At 48.1% G+C, this 13,175-nt stretch overlaps 1 protein-coding gene across 1 annotated transcript in view; it reads left to right on the top strand.

The window, feature by feature from the left end:
- Positions 1-13,175, top strand: part of MYH7B (myosin heavy chain 7B) — a 46,167-nt gene that overhangs the window by 5,596 nt on the left and 27,396 nt on the right. The gene's annotated exons all lie outside the window — the stretch shown is intronic.

The raw sequence follows: 13,175 nt of genomic DNA, 5'->3' as shown, positions 1-13,175 counted from the left end.
ACATTTCGTGTAGATGGAATCCTACAATCTGTGGCCTTTTGTAACTAGCGCCTTTCACTTAGCATAATGTTTGCAAGGTTCATCCATGTTAAGCATGGATCAGAACTTTATTCCTTCATATGGCTGAATAGTCTTCCATTGTACAGATACACCACACTCTGTTCCTCCACTCATCAGTTGATAGGCATTTGGGTTGTTTCCACTTTTTGCCATTAAGAATAATGCTGCTATGGCCAGGAGTGGTGGCTCATGCCTGTAATCCCAACACTTTGCAAGGTTGAGGTGGGAGGATCACTTGAGCTGAGGAATTCAAGGCCAGCCCGGGCAACATGGGGCTCTCTACAAAAAAATTTAAAAATTAGCCGAGCGTGCTGGCATGCGCCTGTCGTCCCAGCTACTAGGGAGGCTGAAGTGGGAGGATCACTTGAGCCCAGTAGGTCAAGGTTGCAGGGACCTATGGTCGCACCACTGCACTCCAGCCTTGGTGACAGAGCGAGACCCTGTCTCAAAAATAATTATAATAATGCTGCTATGAACATTCATGTACAGGTTTTTGTGTGAATGTTTTCTGTACTCGTGGGTAGATACCTAGGAGTGGAATTGCCGGGTCATATGGTAAGTATATGTTTAACTTTTTGAGGAACTGCTGTTTTCCAAAGTGGCAGCAATTGTATGAGAGCTCCAATTTTTACATCCTCACCAATACAGTCGTCCCTCTGTATCTGTGGGGAATTGGTTCCAGGACCTCCCATGGATACCAACATTCAAGGATACTTAAGTCCCTTATATAAAATGATGTAGTGTTTCATATATGCTTAAGTCCCTTATATGAAATGGTGTAGTGTTTCATATAAACTATACGCATCCTCTCATATACTCTTTAATTTTGTTTTATTTTATTTTAAATTTAAATTTATTTGTATTTCTTTATTTTGAGACAAGGTCTCACTCTGTCAGGCTGGAGTGCAGTGGTGTGATCATAGCTCACTGCAGCCTCGAACTCCTGAGTTCAAGGGATCCTCCTGTCTCAGCTTCCCAAGTAGCTGAGACTACAAGCGAGAGCCACCACACTGTCCTTTCCATGTACTTTAAGTCATCTCGGCCGGGTGCAGTGGCTCACACCTGTCATCCCAGAACCTCAGGATGCCAAGGCTGGCAGATCACCTGAGGTCAGGAGTTCGAGACCAGCCTGGCCAACATGGCGAAAACCCATCTCTACTAAAAATACAAAAATTAGCTGGGTGTGGTGGCGCGCACCTGTAGTCCCAGCTATTCAGGGAGGCTGAGGCAGAGAATTGCTTGAACCCCAGAGGCAGAGGTTACAGTGAGCTGAGATGGCGACACTGCACTCCAGCCTGGGTGACACAGTGAGACTCCATCTCAAAAAAAAAAAAAAAGTCATCTCTATGCTACTGGCAATAACTAATACAATGTAAATGCTATATAAATGGTTATACTGTGTTGTTTAGGGAATAATGACAAGGAAAAAAGTCTGTACATGTTCAGTATAGTTGAAACATTGTTTTCAAATATTTTCAAGCTGCAGTTGGTTGAATCCACAGATGTGGAGCCCATGGATATGGAGGTCTCACTGTGCTTGTCTGATTGTGGCCATCCTAGTTGGTCATTGTGGTTTTGATTTGCATTTTCCTAATGACTAAGAATGCTGCATATCTTTTCATGTGCTTATTGGTCCTAATGACTAATAATGCTGCATATCTTTTCATGTGCTTATTGGTGGTTTGTATATCTTCTTTGGAGAAAGGTCTATTTAAATGTTTCGCTTATTTGCAAGTTATTTGTCCTTTTATTGTTGGGTTGTAGGAATTCTTTATATATTCAGGATAGTAGACCCTTCCTTGTACGTGATTTGCCAATAATTTGTCCCATTCTGTGAATGGTCTTTTCTGTTTTTCGATAGTATCTTTTGAAGCACATATTTTAAAATTTTGACAAAGTCCAATTTATTTTTTCCTTTGCTTGTGCTTTGAGTGTCATATCTATGAAACCATTGCCTAATTCGAAGGTCACAAAGATTTACACTTATTTTTTCTAAGAGTTTTAGAGTTTTGGCTCTTACATTTAAGTCTTTGATTCATTTTGAGTTAATTTTTATAAAGGATGTGAGGTAGGTCTTATGTATTTTTACCCTTTTATTAGGTGTATTTCTAAACAATATATGACACTTTCATGGTATTTGCACTTTTAAGTGGTAAATTATATGATTCTTGTGCAGCTTGCTTTTCTCTTTCAGTGCTATGTCAGGAGATTTATCCATGTTTTAAGGGGAACTAGTTCATTCATTTTCACTGCTCTGTAGGTTTCATTGCATAAAAATACCAAAGTGGCAGCAATTGTATGAGAGTTTTGTTTATTCTCCTGTGAATGGTCACTTGGGTTCTCTAGTATTTTATTACTATATATGGTAAAAAGACTAATAGATGCCTCCTGTGCAGTGTGTTGAAGGTCGTGAGCATATTCAGACTTACAAGGTAATACAAAGTTTCTCTCCCAAATGGTTTTGCAAATGTGCACTCCTACCAGCAATGTATTAGAATTGCCCTCATTCTGCATCCTCACTGAGACAGAATTGTCAAGGTTTCTAGCTTTTGTCAGTCTAGTGATGTGAAACGGTGTCTCATTGTGATTTTCCAGATGAATAGCAAGATTTGTTTTTCAGTAAGTTTTTACATGGTTGGATGGATGAATGCATGAAAGCAGAAGGGGCCCGGAATAACCCTTTACTCTGCCTGTGGTTGGAGGATGGCAGGGCTCTGGGCCTAGACCATGTGGCTCTCTGTAGGGACACCGTGGAGCTAGAGAATGTTGGGGCAGGCTGAGAACTCTAGATGTGGGAGAAGACGGTTGTCGCCTTGAAACTAGTGATGGGAGCTTCTCTCTCCCCAAGGAGAGGCTGTCGTCCTGCTCTTCCATCTCCTCGAATTTTCCAAGACGGGAGGGAGTGGAGAAAGAGTGAAGCCAAAAGAGAATTCCTGGGACTGGGCACGGTGGCTCACACCTGTAATCCCAGTATTTTGGGAGGCCAAGGCAGGAGGATCACTTGAGACCAGGAGATAGAGACCAGCCTGGGCAACATAGTGAGATCCCACCTCTACCAAAAATTTTTGTAAAATTAAAAAACAAGGGAATTGCCTAAGGATGAGAGGTCACAGGGGCCCAAGTGACCCTTAGGAATGACCCTTTTTCTGGGACTTTTTCACGATCTTTATATTGGTGTGACATGAACTTTCCTTGTTTAATCTACTGAGTTTGGAGATGGTCTTAATGATAATAAGAAAATGAATAGTAATAATTATATGTTGAACTCTTATGTGCCAGGCACTTACGCCTTTTCTTTTTAAAAATATATATTATCTCATTCAATTCCTATGGGACAGGTACTATTAGTATTCCCGTTTTATTTTATTTTAAAAATAGGGATGAGTCTCACTGTGTTGTCTAGGCTAGTCTCAAACTCCTGGCCTCAAGTGACCCTCCTGCCTTGGCCTCCCAAAGTACTGGGATTACAGGCATGAGCCACCGCACCTGGCTTATTCCTGTTTTATAGATGAGGAATCAGAAGATCAAAGAAACAGAGCAACTGAGGGTTTGCACATAGGCAGTTGGACTCCAGAACTCTTAGGCATCATGCTGTGTGGTTAACCTGGCTCAGCCGAATCCAGGAGAGCAAAGAAAAGAGAGGCTTGTCCAGGCTTGGGTGGGAAACAGGAGTCAGAATATTCACTGGGCCTGGCATGAGGGCACAGCAGGGAGCAGAGCGAGAGGCTGCTGGGAAAGATGATTCTCAAAAGCAGAAGCCTCACACCAGGGGATGTGGCCCATCAGCAAGCACATGGGTGCTCTTCTGGGCATGCTGGCTGCTGGGGACCCAGAATGGGATCTGCCTGCTCCTGGGTCTCAAGAAAGACCTGTCTTGTGGGGTAGACATGATAATAAGCAGACTTACCCATAAGTGTAATACATTCAGAAATGGGGACATGTGATACAGAGGGTGAAGAGAGAACCTTTATAGAAAGGACCTAGTTTAGCTAATGTAGTCAAAGGAAGCCCCTTTGAGGAGGTGACATTTGAGTGGAGGCTCGAGAAGAAGGAAGCAGCCACGCCCCAGTTTGGGGAAAGAGTAAATGGCAGATGCAGAGTCCCTGAGACAGAAAGGAGCTGGTTTAGTTCTAAACTCTCAGAAGGCCACTGTATCTGGAGTGGTATGAGTGAGAGGGTGGGGCTACTGTAGATGGGGCTGGTCAGTTGGCAGGGCCAGGTCAGGCTGGGTCTCCAGGCCAGGGTCAACATATAGGTCTATAGCCAACATGTTTAAATAAGGCCCATAAGACTGTCTTCTTGCTGTCCCTGAGAACCAGGTGTTGGCATATTTCAGAGGGACTGAATCCTGATGCCTAGGCTGGGAAAGAGGTTGCGAGGGTGGGCATCATTCTTGGCTTCTGGCCCTAGAAAACTGGAACAAGAATTTGGAGGCTGCATCCCACTGACTCCCAGGTGGGTTGGAGGGTGGGTGGCCTCAGCTACCAGGGCCCAGGTGATAAGGCGACACCTCACACTGATAGCTGTCCAGATATCCTTCCACAGGTGAACGGTTCATCAAACCATGGCGTATCCATACATACCATGAGTACCACTCAGCAATAAAGACGCAAACATGAAATGAGCAACACCTTGGAAGAATCTCCAGGGACTTATGTGGAGTGAAAAAAGCCAATCTCAAAAGAGTACATACTATATGATTTCACTTATGTAACATTTTGGAATGACAGTTTTAGAAATAGAGGACGGACTGGTGGTTGCCAGGGGTTAAAGATGGGAGGGAAGTTAGTGTGGTTATATAAGGGCTACACCTTTTTATTGTTAGAACTGTTCAGTATCTTGGTGGCGGTGGAAGATCCATGAATTGATACAGGTGATGAAGTTGTATAGAACTTAATACATGCAGATGCGCACGCACACACACACGCTCACAACTAGTATATGTAAAACTGGGAAAATCTGAATAAGATCGGTACATTATATCAATGTCAATACTACAGAGTTACTGTAGTATTGCTTACAATTGCATGTGAATATATGGTTATCTCAATAGAAATTTTAATTAAGAAATGAAATTTGGCTAGGCATGGTGATGCACGCCTATAGTCCCAGCTACTTGGGAGGCTGAGGCAGGGGGATTGCTTAAGCCAGGAGTTCAAGGCTGCAGTGAGCCATGACTATGCCACTGTACTCGAACCTGGGTAACAGTGATACCTTGACTTTAAAAAAATTTTTTTTTAAGAAGCAGGACTGTGGCTCACACCTGTAATCCCAGCACTTTGGGAGCCCAAGGTGGGTGAATCACGAGGTCAGAAGTTCGAGACCAGCCTGGCCAACATAGTGAAACCCTGTCTCTACTAAAAATACAAAAATTAGCCGGGCATGGTGGTGTGCACCTGTAGTCCCAGCTACTGGGGAGGCTGAGGCAGGAGAATCGCTTGAACTCGGGAGGCGGAGGTTGTAGTGAGCTGAGATCGCGCCACTGCACTCCAGGCTAGGAAACAGAGCAAGAGTCCATCAAAAAAAAAAAAAAAAAAAAGGAAATTTAAAGCCCAAAGCATTAGATAGAATGATAGAGATGTTTGTACTAATAAAATTTTCAGCCCATGGAAAAAAAATCTGAAGGCTCTGCTCAAGGAGGTCTCTTGTCCTTGAGTTAGCAAAGTCACAGGGAGGTAGGCAGTGTGCCCCCAGGTGTGGGAGCAAGCAGGGTCACCCTCAGGACTCAGTATAGAGCGGTGGTACCCTCAGACCCTCTGGGTAGGTTTCCGAGCTTAGCCTTTTGGGCCTCCCTCTGCCCCTCACCCCTCAAGCTGATTGACCATGATCACAAGGGTAGAGCAGAGCCACAGCACCCCCTGCCCTGCACCGCTGCTTGGTCTTTTATGGAGAACAGACATTGTCCTGCTCCCCACTTCACCAGATTAGGCTAAGGACCCTTCCTGGGGAGGCCCCTGTGTCAACTGTGATTAACCGTCTGTGCCTGTGTGTCCCCCAGCAGCCTAAGACTCCTCAACCTTCAGAACAAACCTGATGCCAATCCCAACCAGGAGGGCACGGGAGAGTGTTTGTCTGAGGCGCTGAACTACATGGGAAACTGACCGAGGCTGGGGCAAGCCCATCCTGAGACCCCAGGCAGGGCCTCGGCTTTGGTCCAGGATTTGTGGGGTGGTTTTACAAGATCCTGGGATTTCACGTGTGGGCCCCGCTAAGACCTCTTTTCCAGAATGTTGGCTGCCTTGGGCACTGTCTCAAATTCCACCCACAGAGTGGCAGACCCAAGGCTTCCCGCCATAGTACCCCAACATCCACAGAGCCACAGCTGCATCCCCAAATTAATTGACATCTTCCCATGGGCCGAGCACTTCGTTTCATTTATTTCTCTCAACCACATTACAAGGCAGGCCTTCTTTGTGTATTTATTTTGCAGAGAAGGAACCCAGGGCTCAGAGAGGTTACGTAACTTGCCCAGGGTCACTCAGCTTGTAAATGGCAGAGCAAGGATTTGAAGAGGCAGTCCTGACATGTGGCAGGCCTGAACGAGTCCCTGCAGATGCAAAGCTGAACGAGAAACATTGCCTGCTCTTAAGGAGCTGATGATAGTATCACCAGACATTTACATAGTGCTTATGATGGGTCAGGCACAGGCTAAGCTCTTTGCCTGTGTTATTTCATTGAATCCACACCACAACCCAGTGGAATAAGGTTATGCCTATTTTATGATGGAAATCGAAGCTCCATGAGGAAGAGAGACCTATTCAAGGTCACATAGTGAGTTGGAAAGTCTAACCTCCTCTTGTTGGTTTCCTCCCTCCTCCAGGCTGGCCTCCCAGGCCCCTCCCTGCTCCTGGTCCGTACACCCCTTCTCCCTTCCACTCGGCTAAGCCTTGTCCATGGCCCTTGCCCCTTTCATTTCTATTCTTAGCATAGTTTGGAGCCTGCAGTTGGGCCACACTATCTGGATGGTGACCCCTGGGGGTACACCTTCTACCCCAGTGTGTCCTTTAGCCCTTCCTCTCTCTTCCAGCTGTGCAGCAAGGGGAGTGTTAGAGGGGCCCACTACCCAGGCCCTTACCTGCCTGTGGTGGCCTACCTAAGTATGCGCAGCACACGCAGCGTAGAGGATGGAGCCCGCAGGACACCCTTAATGCCCTTACCTGGCAGGGAGGCCAGCACACAAGGGGCTGGGGGCGGGACTGGGCTTCTTGGGGTTGAGTGGTTCTGGAAGCCGATATGAGCAGCAGCAACTGCTGGCATTATCTAGGCTCTAAGAATAGCTTGGGATGAAGAGTCAGAGGTTGAGGCCAGGGAAGAGGACAGGAGCCTGTTCCTGCTGCCCGCTCCTGCTGCTTGGCCTGGAAGCTAGGAAGCCTGCCTCCTGGCTCACCATTTGCTCTGGGATGGTTTTGCATAGACAAATCTTGTCCACCATTGGACTGGAGGAAAGAGGGTACCCCTGGGACTCAGACCTAGGCTGCTTGACCTCAGGCTGAAGGCAGTGGGCCCACTCTCTGAGGACCAGCCCTTACCCAGGCCCCTCCCCGCTAGCACAGAGTAGGGGTTTGTATTTTTCAAGGATCATGCTGGAAGTGACCCTTATTCATTTAGCAAACACTTTAAAAATAGGTTATACATACACGATTTAAAGTTCAAAGGGTTTACAAGGGAAAAAAAAATCACTCTCCCTCCCTTCCCTGGCCCCCAGCTACCAAACACTGTTACCAGCTTTCTTGGGTGACTTCCAAAGGCAGTCCATCCATAAATAAGCACACAGATGCACAAATGTCTCTCTCCCCCGATTTTTATGCAGGAGATGGCATAGCCCATACATTCTTCTGCTCCTTTTTTTTTTTTTTTTGAGATGGAGTCTAGCTCTGTCGCCCAGGCTGGAGTGCAGTGGCACGATCCCGGCTCACTGCAACCTCCGTCTCCTGGGTTCAAGCAATCCTCCTGCCTCAGCCTCCCGAGTAGCTGGATTACAGGCACCTGCCACCATGTCCAGCTAGTTTTTTGTATTTTTAGTAGAGACAGGGTTTCACCACGTTGGCCAGGCTGGTCTTAAACTCCTGACCTCAGGGAATCCGCCCGCCTCGGCCTCCCAAAGTGCTGGGATTACTGGTGTGAGCCACCGTACCCAGCCACAACTTTTTTTTTTTTTTTCGGTAACCTAATGATCTATCTTGGAAATAACAGCAATAGTGTATTGAGTCTCCACTAGTGTCAGGTACTATTCTAAGCACTTTAGATGTTTTAACTCATATAATGCTCATCATAGCACTAGAAGGTAGGTCCTGTTTGTGAATCTCCACCATTAAGAGGTTTAGTCATTCTCCACGACTTTGTGCCTGGTAACTGGCAGAGCCAAGACTAAAACCCAGGCAGCCTCACTTTAGATGAGGTGCTCCTTCCTCACTGCTCTGTGCTGCCTCCCAAGCTTGAGACACATTGAGACTCACGACATGCCCTCCCTCTTCCTAAGGGTCAAGGTAAGCCATGTACAGTGAACACTTACCACATACCAGGCTGAGGCTGGGCTACTGCAGTGTAAGGAAGACCAGGCCCCTGTCCTCATGGAACTGGCATCCCAGTGCCCATGAGTGTCTGCCAGCCAAGGCAGGAAGAGGGAAACCCACTTGTCTCATACCCACGTGCCCTTGTATAGGTCTGCTGTTCAGACACACCCTGGTCCCATGTCCACTAGTCCTGTAGTCACACCGCCTCTGAGCTGGAAGGCCTTAGAACCCAGAGTTACAGATGGGAACATGGGGGCCCAAACAGAGGTAGACACGAGAGAGCATCATGTGGCCCTGGTGAGACTCATCCCCTGCCTCCTGGGATCCATTTCAGCAGGATGGGTGGGGGGTGACTTTAATCCAGGGCCCAACCATTGTTTGAAGTTGGGAACAATTGAAGGACAAGGGAGCTATAGATAGATCCACAGCTGCTGTCACTTGTCCCAGCCTGGGCACTGGGCCTGAACATTGTCTACAGAGGGGCACTCTAAGCAGTGAGGCCCACTCCTGGGGGTGGGAGGTTGGCCCAGCCCAGCTCAGCTCAGCTCGGCTCTAGAGATACAGAGTCAGAGGCCAAGACAGAAATACAGAGTCTTGGAGGGCAGAGAGTGGGACAGGGCAACATCGAAAGAACAAGACCCTTGAGAGATACGATGGACTCCCATCAAATATTGACAATACTCAGACTGGCTGGGGGTAGGAGGGCAGACGCAGGGCCTGAGCCACAGGTTGAACTCAAGGATGCGGCATGTCAGAGACCTGGACCAGAGTGGGTGCTAGGGTCTGGAGCACCTCAGCCCAGCTCAGGTCTTTCTGTCCATCCCTCCAGAACAGCTGTTCATGTTAATCACTCTTGGGGGCAGCCAGTCTGAGGTACCCTTATGTGTGCTCGGGGAGGCCTCTAGGTCTTCCGAAGTGAGAGGTTGTGCTGTCAGGCCTGGTCATGGCTTGAATTCACTGTATGACATCAAGCAAGGACCTGCTTCTCTCTTTGCGCCTCAGTTTCCCCAGCTGTCCAATGAGAGAGCTGGTTGGCATGATGGCTGAAGGGCCCCTTCATCCTCCAATGATGTCAGATTTCCTTTTATGTGTCTAACTCCCTCCTCTTGCTGTGGCTGAGGTCGCAGTCCCCTCCTTTCTTTGTCCTTTGTGAGGATGGGGGACAGCTGGTTCCCCACCCCCTCCCCCCAGTAACCTTTCAGCCATAAATCCATGCTGAGGCATCTCTCCTCCGGATAAACAGCCCTGATGCCTTTTGGCTGCCCTCGTCCTATTTTTTGCTTCAAGCCTCAGAGCTGGGGCCCACTTGGGCCCTCTGCAGCTGCCCAGGGCCCCAAGAGGGGAACAAACCTGGGACAAGCAGGGGCCCAACCACCCCCAGGGTACCAGGGTCATAGGCCCCTTTCTGGGCCTCACCACCTTGCACTGGGACCATTATGGCAGCCTCCTCCTGAGTCCGTCTTCCTGCCACCGGCCTCACCCCTTCAGTACATCCTCCACACCAGCTGCCACAGGGAGCTTAGGAACACATAAATCTGACCACCCTGTCAAATTCTGTTGCTCAGAGCTCTTTGATGCAAAAAATAAATAAATAAAAATGCCTTTGATGGCGCCCCAACTCCTGCGGGATAAAGCTCCAGATCTGAATCTGGCCTTTGAAGCCCTTCACAGTCCAGCCCACGGCCCAGTCCTGCCCCATTCCCCTTTATGCCCCTGGTGGCCCAGTTGCAGCTGGTGGGGCTGCTCGGGCCCGTCTTCACCCCCTACTCTGCCTTGGAGTTCTAGGTCATGCTATCCATTTCCTGTCCCCTCTTGCCACCTCCACGCCAGACCCATCCGCTCTCACCCGGGTGACAGCGGCAGCTCGCCCCGCTGCCTCCCCTGCCCCTTCCAAGCTGTTCGAGTGGTCACTATGAAACTTCAGCTCACTCACATTTCTGCTCTCACAGGCTCCCTTTGCACTTGCAATACAACCCTGGGTCCCTTCCAAGTCCTTCAAGGCTCTGAATGATCTGCCTGTCCACCCTCACCTTGGAAAACTCTTCCCCTTGTTGACCACTAGGACAGCACCTTAAACATCCCAAGCTGTTTTCTGCCTCATGGCTCTTGTATTTGCTGTTTCTTCTGCTTGGAATACTGTTCCAAGGGCTTCCCACCTGACCAGCTTCTTGGCACTCTCTGGTCTCACCTTCAGTGTCGCCTCTTCAGAGAGGCCCTCCCTCACCTACCGGAACAAAGTAGACCCCCATTACCCTCCAGGCTATACTTCTTGTTTCATGCTTACCACTTGCCACAATCTTTAATTTCCTTAAAAATGTGTTTGCTTGTTTATTTTTTGCTTCTCCAGGGGAGTGTCGGCTCTATGTGGGAAGGAACCTTGTTGCCATACCCCTCTTCCTGGCAGTCTGGGTGTCACACTTGTTTGTTTAGAGTCAGGATCTTGTTCCTGTTGCTCAGGCTGGAGTGCAGTGGCATGATCTTGGCTCACTGCAGTCTTGAACTCCTGGGATCAAGCAATCCTCTTGCCTCTCAGCCTCCTGAGTAGCTGAGATTATAGGCGTGTACCATCATGCCCAGCCAATTTTTTAAATTTTGTAGAGACAGGGTCTTGCTATATCAGCCTAGGCTGGTCTTGAACTCCTTGGCTGAAGTGATCCTCCTGCCTCAAGCCTTCCAAGTTACTGGGATTATCATAGGTGTGAGCCATCATGCCTGGTTAATTTTAAAAATATTTTTTTGTAGAGATGTCACAGGGAGCTTACGAACACATAAATCTGAACACACTGTCAAATTCTCTTGCTCAGAGCTCTTTGATGCAAAAAAATAAATAAAAATGCCTTTGATGGCGCCCCAACTCCTGCAGGATAAAGTTCCAGATCTGAATCTGGCCTTTGAAGCCCTTCACACTCCAGTCCCAACTGCTCAGTCCTGCCCCACTCCCCTTTATGCCCCAGTGGCCCAGCTGGTCTCAAACTCCTGGCCTCAAGTGCTTCTCCCACCTTGGCCTCCAAAAGTGCAGGGATTATGGGCATAAGCCACTGTGCCCAGCCTTCAAAGTAGCTTTTATCCTTCAGACTCCTCCATGTTGATGTGTTCCTTGAGTATCTTTCCTAGACAATGAGTGTCTTTTGTTCCAATCCTGGATACGGAACAGAAGCTGTCAGGTGCATGTTGAATTGAATTCATGTGTCCTTCCCAGCTGTAGAAGCATTATTCACAGAGTCCTTTGATGTCTTTACCCAAAGAAGAAATTCCAGGCATTGGGCTACATTGAGGGCAGATACATTTTGGGCTGGGATCTAAAATCCTGGAGTCTCACTCTCCTGAAATCGGAACGAACTTCAGAGGTCATCCAGTTCAGAGGCCTCAGCCCTGGTCAACCTCTGCCTGAGTCTTCCTTGGTGCTGGCAGGCTCACTTTCCTTCAAGGCAGCCTCTCCCGCTGCTGATGGGCTGAGATGGTGAAAAGTCCCCTTTTGTGTGCATCCACATCCTGCTTCCTGTCGCTGCCCATGGGTCTACTTTTGAGGCTACGCAAGTCACATCAGCTCCCTCTGCTCCAGGACAGCTCTTCAAGTTTTTTTGATTTTTTGTTTTTTGAGATGGAGTCTTGCTCTGTCGCCCAGGCTGGAGTGCAGTGGCACGATTTCAGCTTACTGCCACTTCCACCTCTCAGGTTCAAGCGATCCTCTTGCTTCAGCCTCCCCAAGTAGGTGGGATTACAGGCACACGCCACCATGCCCGGCTAATTTTTTTTTTTTTTTTTTTTGAAATGGAGTCTTGTTCTGTTGCCCAGGCTGGGGTGCAATGGTGCGATCTTGGCTCACTGCAACCTCCGCCTCCCGGGTTCAAGTGATTCTCCTGCCTCAGCCTCCCGAGTAGCTGGGATTACAGGCGCCTGCCACCATGCCTGGCTAATTTTTTTGTATTTTTAGTAGAGACGGGGTTTCACCATGTTGACCAGGCTGATCTCAAACTCTTGACCTCAGGTAATCCACCCGCCTTGGCTTCCCAAAGTGTTGGGATGACAGGCATGAGCCACCATGCCCAGCCTTTTTTTTTTTTTTTTTTTTTTTTTAAGTAGAAACGGGGTTTCATCATGTTGGCCAGGCTGGTCTCAAACTCATGAGCTCAAATGATCCACCTGCCTCAGCCTCCCAAAGTGCTGGGATTACAAGCTCTTCAGGTATTGAAAGTCAGTATCTTAAGTCCTTGCAGGTTATAGTATTTGTTGCAAATCACTCAGAGCATTGGGTTTCCTCTTTGCGTTGTCGTGTTTGTGTGTGAGCTTATCTCAGCAGGAAGATGCACCCTGGGTAGTGGAAGGGAACCTATGAGGAAGATCTAGACCCATTTTGAGGCTTGATTTCTCAGCCCCAGGTTCATACACTGAGTAGGTAACTCTAGGACTCAGACCCACATGATAGGTGTAAGTTAGACTTGCTAGAGGTTCTGATTCTCCAAGCTAATTCTGTTGGTTCCTTGGCAAGAAACCCTACCTTTGAGCATCCTCGAACAATGAAAAGATTTTTTCCCACTTTCTGGGCTTTCTATAAATTGCTCCAGCCCAGCTCTCCAGCCTCTGACGCCATAGGAGATTAAA

This window comes from Hylobates moloch, unplaced genomic scaffold (genome assembly GCF_009828535.3).
Source record: "Hylobates moloch isolate HMO894 unplaced genomic scaffold, HMol_V3 SCAFFOLD_21, whole genome shotgun sequence".
Classification (NCBI taxonomy): domain Eukaryota; kingdom Metazoa; phylum Chordata; class Mammalia; order Primates; family Hylobatidae; genus Hylobates; species Hylobates moloch.
The sequence above is the reverse complement of the archived record's forward strand: the minus strand, read 5'-3'. Positions and strand labels throughout refer to the sequence as shown.